Raw genomic sequence first — 14,961 nt, 5'->3', positions numbered from 1 at the left:
ATTAACCATTTTCTTTAATTTTTCCACATTTTCAATAATTCATGACATAAGGTTCTACTTTTGGTTAGTAATTGAAATTGTTTTGTAATGGAGATATAATCAAAAGAAAGCATATATTTCTTAGGTAGTCAACAGTTGGAACACTTTTCACAGCATTGTGGACAATCACGCTTTGACTTCTTCCTTCCCATGGCATTGAAGTTGCATTAACATTCAAAAGTGTCCCGGGTATAGTTATCTTCCTTGCTTGGTTGGTAGATCAATGGTGCATGAGAAGAACTCTCACATCCTTGGCATATTTTGTATTGTTGAGAGTTAACCATACCAAGTTGTGTTAACATGATAAGTAGGAATACTTATACCACCTTAGTATCCATCCCATGTGTTGGATAGTTGCACTAGCAGTTTGCCTAAGCTTGGAGTGAACATATTGTTTGTACAAGTTTGGGAAGGCTTCATCCCAACAATATCACCAAATAAATTCTGAAGCATCTTTTCTTGAAACTCAATTGAGGTTTTATGTTTATCCAAGAGTGCTTGCATCTGAATTAGTCTTTGAATGATTTTATCAAACAAAGATGGCTCAACATCATCCATCTCAACCTCATCATCTTCACCTTCATCCAAGCTATCAATCTCATGTGAGGACGAATTATGGGCTTCATTATTCAACTCAATGTCACACCCTTCTAGAATATCCTCCAATGATAAATTGTGAGGGTCATGTAGACCTAGATGGGTTGTAAGACTCTTGAATCTCTCCTCAATTTTCTGGTGTCGTACATAAGTTGAAGGAGGAACCAAACTTCCAGCAGCACAATATGTTTTGCATCTACACCATACACATCTACATGCATCAATCCATTCATATCTTGACGACTATGTGCATAATAAGTTTGTATTGTAACATCTTGATAGCCAAGAGATGAGTTTCTGCACTTGTAATTGCATTGACATCTCATGATATGATCCATTATAACTACCTGAAATATAGAAATTTATCAAAGCTAATTAGTCCATATATTCAAACTGTATGTCAAGGAAAAAGCTTTGTAACATAAGGAAAGCATCTTCATAAATACTTACATCAAAAAGACCAACACAATATTCAATCATTATTGTTGCTACATAAATATAAGTCATCTCAATACTAGAGACCCAAAATCAAAATTGCATACTAGATGGTTCGAGATGCCAAACTAATCACAAAAATGAAGGTTGTGTCCCCCTGGGAACTTAGTAGTCCGTCACAACAATTATCCCTTCTAAGTGTGGTTTAATGTCTCCTTGTATGATGATTGTATAATTTCTATCGCACTATTCTTTCAAAGCTTCAAATCGTTATTGTAATCCTAGGTGTTTCTATACATAGTGTTTTGATGCCAGGAGGCATATTTCACGGTGGATTCCGTGAGGTTTTACGGTGGATTCCGTAAACTTTGATGACCGGGGCTTATACACAAAGTGGATTCTTTGTGCGAGAAGTTGATGGGGACGCATGTCCTTTTCGGGCGTTTTATTAATTTAGTGTGTACATGGGTGATTCCATAGCGGGTGATTCCGCAAAATGCATATTAAATTAATAAACGTTTATGAGTTTAGAGTACGCACTCGTAATAAATTAAGGTTAGGATTTATTTCTAACCAGTTGATTTATTTATGTAGCTGAAGACTGCTAGGTATTCACTTTTGTCGGTTTAATTGTATTATTTTACTAACGATTGTGAATGCTTCAGTTGATGTGTAGAGATAGCAGCAGTGGTGGAGGAAAGCATTGGAGGATAGCGAGTATTCGATCTATGGATTATATTTTGATAGGCGCCACGCCTATATTTTGTCATGTCTATTGAGGCATCTATTATTTATTATTTTGTATGCGTCCATGCGCATGGTTATGTTATTTCTATTTGGACATTGTATTGGGCGTGCCAGACTCTTTGGGCACCGTCCATTAGCTTTATTCCTATTTTTGTAAAAGCAAACTCAAAAGCTAAAAGCTTGTCATATTTTTGTAAATTGGGCTATTATTGAGCATGAAGAAGAAATATACATAAAATACATGCTTTGTGAAGCGCTCACACAAGGCATGGGGGGAGATTGCACCCAATTGGTCTCTTGCTCTTGTCGTTCATGCTTTTTACCTTGTAACTTGTGCAAAAAGTAGAGTTCATTGTTCTTGGGGACCTTCCAGGATTCACTACGTGAGCATACAGCGACCGATCTGCGCACTAGTGGTATCAGAGCGGAGCTGAGATCAAGAGCTTCCAATCGCTACCCATCTCGTGCGAAGGCGGAGCTCCTGGAACGATCAGGCTCTATGGTCAATCTCGTCGCGAACCGTCGATACAGGTAGACTTCTGGCGATCAAGAACCCATGTTTCTGTCATTGGATCACGAAGGACTGGGCTATACAGATGGAGGACCACTCCTTCATCAAAGCGTGGATAAACAGAATAACTCCTCTCTCACTAACCTTCAAAGCTTAAGGTTAAAAGTCAATAAGCTTGGTTAGAAGCTTAAAGAAGCTTAATAACTTCAAAATTCGTCATCGAGGTCTCAGAGTATCTCCAATTTTTCCGCCGCGTTGAAAAAAACGCCCCCCCCTTACGAAATTCGCCGATTAAGCTTCCTTAAGCTTAATCCATTAAGCTTGGTCTACTTAAGACAAGTCATCTCTGCAAGTCAACAACTTCAGGCCACACACCACAGAAGTCAAGTTCTGCGAGTAATCTCTGATCAAGTTCTGCAAGTTTCTTAAGTCGACTAAGTTCTACAAGTCTGTAACTCTGCAAGTCACATAAGTCTGCAACTCTGCAAGTCAGACAAGTCAACTGGAGTCAGAACTAACTTGTGCTCAAAACTCCTAGAAGGACTGTTTCTGCGCAGAAACTCCGAACTGCAAAGTTGTTCGTTGGAAGATACTCTACCCATACGCAGGTTTGCTGAAGCATTTTCAGCATACGAAGAAGGATAAATCGCAGAATTTCTGAAGATTGAGAAATATATATCCCAAAACACATAAGCCTTGTAATCCCGGACTTGAGCTACGCTTATCCCGCTAACCTGATTTTGAGTGAGAAAGGTCTTTTGAGTTTTACAGGATGACGGAACCACATATGGATGATCTTATGGCTGAAGACGACCTATCTGAGCCTACGATGGAGCAAAAGCTGGACTTAATCATGATGCAATTGGAAGAAGAACGAAGGGCTAGGCAAGCATTGCAAGTGCAACTGGCAAAATTACAAAGAGCGTCTACCGACAAAGAAAAACCTCAAGCTGAAGATTTGATTCAACATACCATCGATGCCACTCTTGAAGCTCAAACCATTCGCAAGGAATCAAAGATAAGTAAAAGAAGTTTCAAATTCCGTACTTTCAATGGCATACGAGAAGGAAAAACTGTTCTAGCATTCACTAGTCAGTTTGATGACTATTTCCATGAGGAAACCTATGCAGAAAAAGATAAAATCAAGTGTGTTACTAATCATTTGGTAGATAGAGCATCTCTCTGGTGGACTGTAGTACGCAAGAGCATAGATTGTCCTACTACTTGGAAAGATTTCAAGAAGAAGTTCATGCAGAATTTCCTTCCACCGCAATTTCATGAGAAAGCTATCAAGCAATGGGATCTTCTCTAGCAACGGGATCGTGAGCCTATTCCTCAGTATACAGAGCGTTTTTGGAATGCACTCCTCCAGCTACGCATGCTTGAAGACGTACCAGAGACGACACATAAGCGCAAGTATATGTCTGGACTTCTTGGGCATTACTACGCTGAAGTTAACATGTTCAAGCCTGCTACCCTTGAAGACGCCATTTCACTAGCTCACGACACTGAAGATAAGCTACGAGGTAGAGACAGACGACCACAGCAATTCCAAGCCAATGGTAACTATGGATCTAAACAATTCAATTCCAATTTTAGAATATTTAATCCAGGTCGTTTTTCTTCATCATCTTTCCGCAAAAATTGGGCAAAACCACCTGCATTACCATCCAATGTCAATCAAAACCCTAAGCCTATTCCACAGCCAAATCCAAATGTACCTAGACTTCTCGCCATTGCAAACAATGTAACCAAAGCCAAGCCAATAGTATGCTATAAATGCCACCAACCTGGACATCTAGCAGCAAATTGCCATTCAAAGAAGCCACCAGCTCATATCAACTACCTTGGAGCCATGGACGAAGACGAACATGAAGATATACCTGATTTCACTGAAGATGAGGATGGCACTACTACTACTTCCGATACTTTACCAGGTATGCCTACTTCACATTCATTATTGACTATGAAATGTTTGGTGCATGGAAAGGAAAATACTATTTTACATGATGACAGTAGTACTCATGATTTTATTTTAGCAAAATTAGTAAAAGAATTGAAATTACAGACTGTACCTATGCATTATCGCATAAAAGCTGCATTTTTAGGCACTAGGTATAATGGTACACAGGAAGTGCAAGACTTAAAGATTCAAATTGGTCAATACACAGAAAGAAAACATTTCTTAGTTGTTCCATTACAGTCGAGTGACATTATTTTAGGTATGCCTTGGCGATACCAGCATAACCCAGATATAGACTATTCCACACACACAATGAATATTAATTTTCAAGGAAAATCTATTATATTATATGGTATGCATGCATCTAATGTCTTTCCACTGCTTTCGCATACTCAAGCTAAACGTGCATTACGCAAGAGTAGTAAATCTTATCTCATTTGGGTGAATGAATTGCAAGTAAAGGAAAATCATATGCACCCTAGGCATAAAGAATTTTTTGCATATTTTAAGGACTGTTTTGCAGAAGACCTACCACCTGGTTTACCTCCTTCAAGTCTAGAAGACCATAAAATAGATTTGATCCCTGGCACACAACCACCTTGCAAAGCACCATATAGGCATAACCAGATAGAGCAAAAAGAAATCCAGAGTCAAGTTGAGGAATTACTAAATAGAGGATTGATTAGACCTAGCAGTTCTCCATTCGGTGCACCTGTTCTATTAGTCAAGAAAAAGAATAATACCTATCGTATGTGCATTGACTATCGAGCTTTAAATAAGACCACTGTAAAGAATAGGTATCCTATTCCTAGAGTTGATGACTTTATGGACAAACTGCAAGGCTCTGCAATATTTAGTAAAATTGACCTTAAGTCTGATTATCATCAGGTGAGACTAGATAAGTCAGACATATTCAAGACTGCATTTAGAACACAGTTTGGTCATTACGAATTTTTAGTCATGCCATTTGGATTGACTAATGCACCTGCTACCTTTAGTAGAATGATAAACCGTATCTTTTTGAAATATCACTATTGTATAATTATTTTCTTTGATGATATTTTGGTGTTTAGTCAAAATGAGAAAGAACATTATGAGCATTTGTCATTGGTTTTTCAGTTATTGAAAGAAAATCAACTGTATGCAAATCCTAAAAAGAGTGAATTCTTTAAAACAGAAATTGAGTATTTAGGTCATATTGTATCATCTGATGGAATTAAAGTTGATCCTAAGAAAATTGATGCAATATTGAATTGGCCTGTACCTAAAAATGTGCATGAGTTACGTTCATTCCTTGGTCTTGCTAGTTTCTATAAGAAGTTTGTATGTAATTTTTCATTACTTGCTTTACCATTAACCAAACTTCTGAAGAAAGGAATTGTTTATCATTGGACCGAAAATCAACAGAAATCCTTTGACTTACTAAAACATGCATTAACCCATGCCCCTGTTCTACAGTTGCCTGACTTTAATAGACCATTCTTTCTAGTAGAGACCGATGCTAGTGGATCAGGAATAGGAGCCGTACTTATGCAAGACAATCATCCCATAGCCTATTCTAGTTGTAAGCTGAAACCCTCTGAGCTGAAATATTCCACATATAACAAAGAACTATTAGCAGTTGTACAAGCATTAAGATAGTGGAAACACTATTTAATGGGTTCAAAATTTATGATTAAGACCGATCAGCAAAGTATTAGATATTTACTTAGCCAACCCCAAATCTCTGACCGTCATATCAAATGGGCTTCCTTTATTCAAAGTTTTCATCCCATCATTCAATACCAACCTGAAAAAGAAAATATAGTGGCTGATGCATTGAGTAGAAGACCTGGCATTCATAATATTTCTGTCATATCTTTTGATTCTTTGATTGCTATGAAAGATACATATCATCAGGATATTACTTTTCATGTTAATTGGAATAAATTAGTCCAAAATAACTTCATTCCTACTGACTCATTGTCATATAATGATGGATTTATGTTTTATGAAAAGAGATTGTGTGTTACAATTCCATTCCGATCTTTTGTTTTGAATGAAATTCATTGTCCCCCATATCAAGGTCATAGAGGTATCATATCTACCTTACGTATGTTAACTGAAGATTTTTATTGGCCGCATATGGATGCTGATGTATCTAACTTTGTTTCTGAATGTTTGATTTGTTAAAGAGTTAAGAGGCATCATGGTAAACAGTATGGATTACTTATGCCTTTGTCTATTCCATCTAAACCTTGGAAACAAATTTCTATGGATTTCATTACTGGTTTACCAAATACTAAATCTAACCATGATGTGATTTGGACAGTTGTAGATAGATTTAGTAAACAAGCATATTTCATTCCATGTAAGAAAACTTTAACAGCATCACAAGCAGCACAATTGTTTTTGAAAACTGTTTTTACTAACCATGGATTGCCAAAAGTTATTATTTCAGATCGTGATTCTAGATTTTGTAACAACTTTTGGATTACTCTGTTTGCTAACCTAGGCACAAAGATTGATTTTTCATATGCATTTCATCCAGAAACTAATGGACAAACAGAAGCCACTAATAGCACAATTTTAGATCTTTTACGTGCATATACTATTTCTAAACCACAGACATGAGACACACATTTGCATTTATTACAGTTTGCATATAACAATACACCACACACATCTACAAAGAAAACACCGTTTGAAGTGATTTATGGATATAGATTATCTACACTTGTTGCATCTTTGTCTAATAGAATTCAAAGTGCTGATGATATTGCTAGTATGCATAACAGTATTTTTGATGAAGTTAAAGATATGATTGCTAAAGCCCAGCAATCATATACCAAACAAGCCAACAAGAAAAGACAAGCAATGAATTTCAAAGTTGATGATTATATTTGGCTGAGAATAGAAAAACGAAGACTACAAAGTGTAGATAGACATCCAGTAGTCAAATTAGCCCCTAGATTCTATGGACCATTTAGGATCATTCATAAAATTAATGACAATGCATTCAAGTTAGAATTACCACCTCATTGGAAAATTCACAACACATTTCACATTAGTTTATTGAGACCATTTAGAGGCCAATTACATGTACACCATGTTTATGAAAACCCACCTCTATTAGAAGAAGAGACTGAAATACTTGAACCAGAAGCTATTATAGACACTGACTTTATGACCACTAGAACTAGCCGAAGGTATTCTAGATATTTAGTTAAATTTAAGAACCATCCTGTAGAGGAAGCACAATGGATGCACGCTAGAGACTTAAATACTTTCCCCACTCTGTTAGCTCCACATTGAGCTAATAGCAATTGAGGTCAATTGCTATCCCACCCCGGGGGTATGATGCCAGGAGGCATATTTCACGGTGGATTCCGTGAGGTTTTACGGTGGATTCCGTAAACTTTGATGACCGGGGCTCATACACAAAGTGGATTCTTTGTGCGAGAAGTTGATGGGGACGCCTGTCCTTTTCGGGCGTTTTATTAATTTAGTGTGTACATGGGTGATTCCATAGCGGGTGATTCCGCAAAATGCATATTAAATTAATAAACGTTTATGAGTTTAGAGTGCGCACTCGTAATAAATTAAGATTAGGATTTATTTCTAACCAGTTGATTTATTTATGTAGCTGAAGACTGCTAGGTATTCACTTTTTTCGGTTTAATTGTATTATTTTACTAACGATTGTGAATGCTTCAGTTGATGTGTAGAGATAGCAGCAGTGGCGAAGGAAAGCATTGGAGGATAGCGGGTATTCGATCTATGGATTATATTTTGATAGGCGACACGCCTATATTTTGTCATGTCTATTGAGGCATCGATTATTTATTATTTTGTATGCGCCCATGCGCACGGTTATGTTATTTCTATTTGGACATTGTATTGGGCGTGCCAGACTCTTTGGGCACCGTCCATTAGCTTTATTCTTATTTTTGTAAAAGCAAACTCAAAAGCTAAAAGCTTGTCATATTTTTGTAAATTGGGCTATTATTGAGCATGAAGAAGAAATATACATAAAATACATGCTTTGTGAAGCGCTCACACAAGGCATGGGGGGAGATTGCACCCAATTGGTCTCTTGCTCTTATCGTTCATGCTTTTTACCTTGTAACTTGTGCAAAAAGTAGAGTTCATTGTTCTTGGGGACCTTCCGGGATTCACAACGTGAGCATACATCGACCGATCTGCGCATCATGTTTAGTGGGATTTAGACAAGATCTACCATAGGGTTTGGTGGGATCTAGACAAGCTCTACCATAGGGTTTGGTGGGATGTGGGACTAACATTTATGAGCAATTATGTGGCATAAAAATTAGTGAGCTTAATATGTAGGACAGTTTTTTAGTGTCTAAAGTGCCTTCTAGGGTTGGGCTAACTTGCAATGAGAGAGGGATATACCATGATCGAAACACAAAAATGAAAACTGTGTCCCAAGGACTTAATAGTCTGTCAGAACAATTATCCCTTCTAAGTTGAATTTACGTCCGATTGTATGATGACTTTTTGATATATCTTGTACATCTAAAATTGCACACTAATGTTCATATGAAAGTAAATTATATATCAATTTAAGACTTAGACTAGTTTGGAATCTACATGAATACATGTTTAGAGTTTGCACACTAGCTCACACTCAAGTGGCTACTAGAATTTCCCAAGATATTACACTTTTAGATTCAATAGGATAATATAGCTATTGATTCAATAGAATTTTCCAAGATATTACACTTCTATATTCATAAGGATCATATAGCTCTTAAGGATGGCATGGAATCAACAATGAGAATGAATTATGCCATTTCCACAAGTGAGTACAACATAATGCAAATTAGATTCCAATAAGCTCACAATGTTGAGTCAAACAAGTGGGTGGTACACCCATATTGCTCTAGGTCGAAAATATGCATGAGTGTCTCATTACGAAGTTCGCTAATTGATGTAAAGTGGACCAACTTTGACTTTTCTATGGACACTAATCAATGTGTATATACGATCTTGAGTTTGAAACCCTAGCTTGAGTTTGATTAACTAGTGGTCAAGCTAATCTCAATGTTCTTGTGTAACTCCACAAAGATAATAAGAAGATTCACTCAAAGCACTACCTTTGATTGATTCTAAGGGCCAACAAAGATACTATGTTTTTAAGCTTTGAAACACTTTAATCATGCATCGACCTGTAAATGCTTGAGAATATAATCAAAGTCATTTAAAAATGTGTAACTCATTTTATTCTTACAATGAGACACAACTCTTCATTCCTATTGTTCCTCGAATACCCAACATACACAAAAGATAGTGTAAGTGATCGTTCTTTCAAAATGTAGATTGAAAAGTGTCAATACAAAACACTCCCATGGGATGAAATTGATTCTTTGTTATGGTTTTCATCTCTTTCCCTAATTGGTTGGGCATATGGATTGTATGCTAGGAAAGAGAGATATACAAGATGTTTGAAAGTCTGATGAACGTTTATAAAAGCATGCCCAAAACATGTGTGTATACACAAGATGTTTGAAAGTTTGATGAATGTTTATACAAGCATGTCCAAAACATGTGTGTATACAAGCATACCCACAACCAAGTGCTCTAATCAATATGGGATTTTCTACAAATTTTCTTATCTACATAAAAGCATAGCCACAACCAATATGTGTGTATACGAGCTTGAGTTGAAACCCTAGCTTGAGTTTGATTAACTAGTGGTCAAGCTTATCTCAACGTTTGGGTGTAACTCCACAAATACAAAAAGAAGATTCATTCAAAACCCTGGATTTGATTAATAAATCACAAAAAACATTCATTAATAAGTGTTATTATTGCAAGTTAGTAGCACAAGGTATGCTCTAGTACCCTCGTATTTATCTCACAGTAGTGTCTGATAAGGACACAACTTAATAAGGAGATCTTAGGGTCTAACTCTAAGGTGCAAATCAAACAAGAAAATGAGCAATGATGGATGATGGCTTTGCCATGGAAATGGAAATGAAAATGCATAAAGAAACACTTTGCACATTTTCAAGCTGCTAGCATATACTTGTACTTTATGAAAAAGTCTCCCCAAGAGTTTGACTTAACAAAATACTTTATAGAAACCTTCCATGGAAAAGAAATGCTATAATAAGTTGTATTTGTATCTAGAGTGCTTCTAAGGTTGGGCATATGGATTGTATCCTAGGAAAGAGGGATAAACAAGTTGTTTGAAAGTTTGCTGAAATTTTATACAAGCATGCCCAAAACATGCGAATATATAAGCGTACCCCCAACTAAGTACTATGATCAATATGGAATTTCCTACAAATTTTCTTATCTACATAAAAGCATTGCCGTAGCCAACATGTGTATATATGAGCTTGAGTTTGAAACCCTAGCTTGAGTTTGATGAACTAATGGTCAAGCTTATCCCAATGTTTTGGTGTAACTCCACAAATACAAGAAGAAGATTCATTAAAAACCCTGGCTTTAATTGATTCCAAGGCCTAACAAAGATACTATGTTTTTAAGATTTGAAATGCTTTAACCATGCATTAATCTGTAAGTGCTTGAGAATATTATCAAAGTTATTTAAAATTGTGTAACTCTTTTTCTTCTTACAATGAAGTACAACTCTTTGTTTGTAACCTAACCTAGAAGGGTTCTTGATTTGTCACATTTAATTAACACCTTAATAAAGAAGATGATGATTTGATACTTTAATATGTCACATCAGTTTATACAAGGCCTATAGACTCCGCACACAAGGACCAAGTACTTCAAGGACTACCAATGCAAATATACTTTACCCCTCAATCAAAGTACAAATTAAAAAACCAACAATGTGCACAATGCTTTGATACTAATCAAAGAACGATATGAAAAACCAAGAGTGTGCACAATGCTTTGATACTAACAAAGAAGGACATGAAAAACCAACAATGTGCACAAAAAGGGGGGAGAGAGAACAAGTACACTATGTGAGTACAAGCCAAGCACCAAGTATTATAATGCCATAAAGGGCTAGATACTCAAGAGAAATATAATCTAAGGTAGCACATTAATAAGGGGAGAAAGAACGTTGTGAGGGCAGTTTGCAAAGGAAAGGGATAAGAGTCATCTTACCTCTGCTACGAAGACCTCCTCCAAGCGGCTGGTATAATTAATATAAGCGTTCTCAACCCTTCCTTAATCTAAGAGGCCGATATAATAAACTTTGTCAAAACTTAATCCAAGCGGCCAGTATTATAAGCTTTCTCGAGCCTTAATCCAAGCTTACACAGGCAGTGCGCCATGACGTCGTCGACCTGAATCCACGTCGGTAGCAGCTATGCACAGTACATAGTAGGTGGACAGCAGCTTGCCAAGCAAAAAATATATTCAAGTTAATATATGGGTTACATCGTTTCTCAGATTCACGGGTAGTAAGATAAAAGGCATCCTGGATGCCGTAGATGAGGCATGGTGCAGATCGACAATATACTCACCTGTAGCTATCGATGGACTGATCAAAGTATTTAGAAAATGTCATTGTTGTATACGTCCGTAGCTTAGAAATAGAATAACTTACGATGCCAGATGCCAGCCTCTTCTCTCTCTCTCTCTCTCTCTCTCAGAATACACGTTGCGCATGTTTATTCTTCTTCTTCATATTGTCGTAGTAGATGAGAGCTCCCTCTTTCTTTGTCCCACTACCACACATTATATTAAATTTGGCGCCAACTAGCTATAGGTGAGTGACCCGAAACCTAATAATTAATCATATCCTTCTTCGCTACCAAACACTATATGAACTTTGGCACCAATTAGCTATAGTTGAGTGACCCTAAACCTAATAATTAGTAATATTCTTCTTCTTTAAGTCTTATGCTACTGAGTCACTATTTAGGCACTAGTGTTATTCTTTGAATGCCAATAACAAAACCCTTGCAAGCTTGGCTTTTGACACAAAATAGACTAAAATATTAAGAAATAAAGCTATTACAAAAAATATCGGGCCTATCTAAGGACCTTCTCTAGTTTATCAAAACTCTCCTCCCTTAAGTTACCCAGTTTGCAAGACATCCATTGGAGAATTTTTTTTGCTCATCATTAGTCATCCAATGGAGCAACTGATGCAACCATTGAAGTATCATTGAGATCACAAATTTCCATATTTCCTAGACTATAAGCACCAAGTATCTTATTTTTGCTTCATGAGCAAGTATCACCTCTATCTCCTCCTCAAACACTAGTCTATTAAGAAAGGCATTGGCTTAAAAAAGGCCATTGCTACCTAGATAGGTACTCTCATTTCTCTCCCCCTCTCTACCTCTTGCGCCAATATATTTTTGACGTGCAACATTAAACATTAGCACAATAAGGATATTAAACATTTCTTAAAGTCTAAGGTCTATCACCTTAAAGGCACATTACACATAAAAAATTAGTGATTTGAAATTTTTTGTGTGTTACATTGACTTTTCTTTTTGTGTGTGTTTAGATGCTATTATTGTTTGTGTGTTGCATTGAGTTTTGAGTTTCTTTTGTGGTGTGAGTTTATGGGATATTATTTTGTGTGGTTTAGTGATTTTATTTTCTTCCAATGATTTGTGTTGCATCTCCATCATGGCATCTCTATGTCAAAATCCAAAACATATGTCCTACTGCACTAACTGTTCTCATTGAAAGCTAAAAATAAAGTCTTGGATTGTGCATAGGAATTTTTTGTGCATTGGCAAATTTAATTGTAGCAAGGATTCATTTTCTTTTTAAGATGCTGGTAATTTAATACTTCATGAATAGTTGTTAATGCAAGTGCAAGGAAAGTTGCAGGGGATATCTAGTGCCAATGCCCTCATAGTGAAGAAAGACAAGGCTATACTTTTGTTTCACCTTCTTACATGAGATCCAATGCTAGTTTTTGGGAGTGTGATTGATGAGTCTCATCCTTGCTATAGTTAGCAATGACTTGGACTAGATTTTTCTTTGAAATTCTCATTGCTATGATCCCTCTTTTGCTTTCGTTAATCCAAGTCCTTCTTTTGACCTCTCAACTATGACCAACTCCCATGCTACAACATGCCATCTATATTTTTTTTCTTGCTTTACTAGAGTTTTGGATGGTTCAAGGATAAGATCCGAGCCAAGGTTCACAAATGGTCCAATGAAACTTAGTGGGGGACAAGCTTAATATATTGGCACACGTATAAAGTACTAGGTTATCCATGTAAAGAGCCAAAGTTGACTTGTCTAAAACCCCCTTCTCTCAATTAGCATAAAGGAGAATGACAATAAATTATGACGATAAATTTCAAGTACATTTGCTTATGTGTGACACATGCAATCCACTATATTGATGGATAGGGTAGGAGAGAGAAAAAATCAAGAAATTATATTTTGAGTGTAGCAACTCTAAGATCCATGGCCCAAAATTTATCCATAAACATTTCAAATATTTGGAAAATAAGAAGGTGATGCTTCATATCACTCTGTTGGCTAAAAGGCACCATACATTAGAAATGGAAAATGTAATTTCATAAATACTCAAACCACATACTTTGTGTATGAGAGAGAGAGAGAGAGAGAGAGAGAGAGAGAGAGAGAGTTGAGATCCATTGCACATCTCTACACTCCTGTAAACAATAGTGGGGAAGGAGTACAATTCCCTATTTTCAATCATTAACGTCTATTCTTAAGGAAGATTTATGCACATGATTTTTAATTACATCAAAGTTCTATCGATGATGTATTATAATCATGGTGGTTTAGAGATATAGTTTATACATGTTTTGAATGGTATATTGACTTAAGATTGCGTGCATGTGCTTGCCAAGTGGCCATGAAATCAAACATAAGTGCAAAGCATAATTTCATGATGGGCAAAGTGCACTTCCCTTAATTTTTTGCCAACAAAGATAACCATCTATGCTACCCAAAAAATGTGAAGCCACTAAGAGGTAACTTGTGAGCTTCACAACAATGCATTGCCACAAAAGCTTAATCAACAATGAAGGGCCAATAAACTCACACTAAAGGATATACTATCTCAATGTTTTATACAAAAAATGACGTATGGCTTGATTGCTCCACTTATCTATAAAGTGTATGAGGCTGGAACATTTGGTTATGCAAATGAGAGTCAACCCAAAATATGTGAAGCTATTAAGGTAAGACTAGCATTGCAATCGTGCATTTTTGCACAAAGCATAATCGACAATGAGGGGCGCTCAAAATTACACTTAAGGATGCATTGTTTGAAGGTTTCACAAGAACAAAGATGTAGAAAGTATGAATTGTTTAACTTACATAAAAATTGACATTTATTATCTAAGAATTTATGTGATACATTCAAGTAGCTTTGCAAAACACTAATTACGTGCAAAGTATGCTGTGTGTTGCATGTGAAATGGATTGTTTTATTTTTTGTGAGCAAAGGAAAACAATAACATGCTTGTTTCCCTCTGCTCATAAGGCCCGGTTCAGACAATGGCGAACGGATGCACGCTTTCTTTGCATTGTGTGTGAATAGATCTAACGACCGGCCACAAGAATCACAAGTTCTTGCTTGGATTGTTGGTTTACATGGCAATGATAAGCCCATACAATCTTGGTAGGGGTTCAGCACATTGAAGTCGGACATGAATTTCTTCGCGCGGAAATCATCTTGACAATTCCTTTCTTAACACGTCAGCATCACGAGCCTGTAGTTATGTGGCCTTCC

Source organism: Lygodium microphyllum, chromosome 8 (assembly GCF_053477565.2).
Source record: "Lygodium microphyllum isolate KBCC chromosome 8, Lygodium_microphyllum_v1.1.10, whole genome shotgun sequence".
In the NCBI taxonomy this organism is placed as follows: Eukaryota; Viridiplantae; Streptophyta; class Polypodiopsida; order Schizaeales; family Lygodiaceae; genus Lygodium; species Lygodium microphyllum.
The sequence above is the reverse complement of the archived record's forward strand: the minus strand, read 5'-3'. Positions refer to the sequence as shown.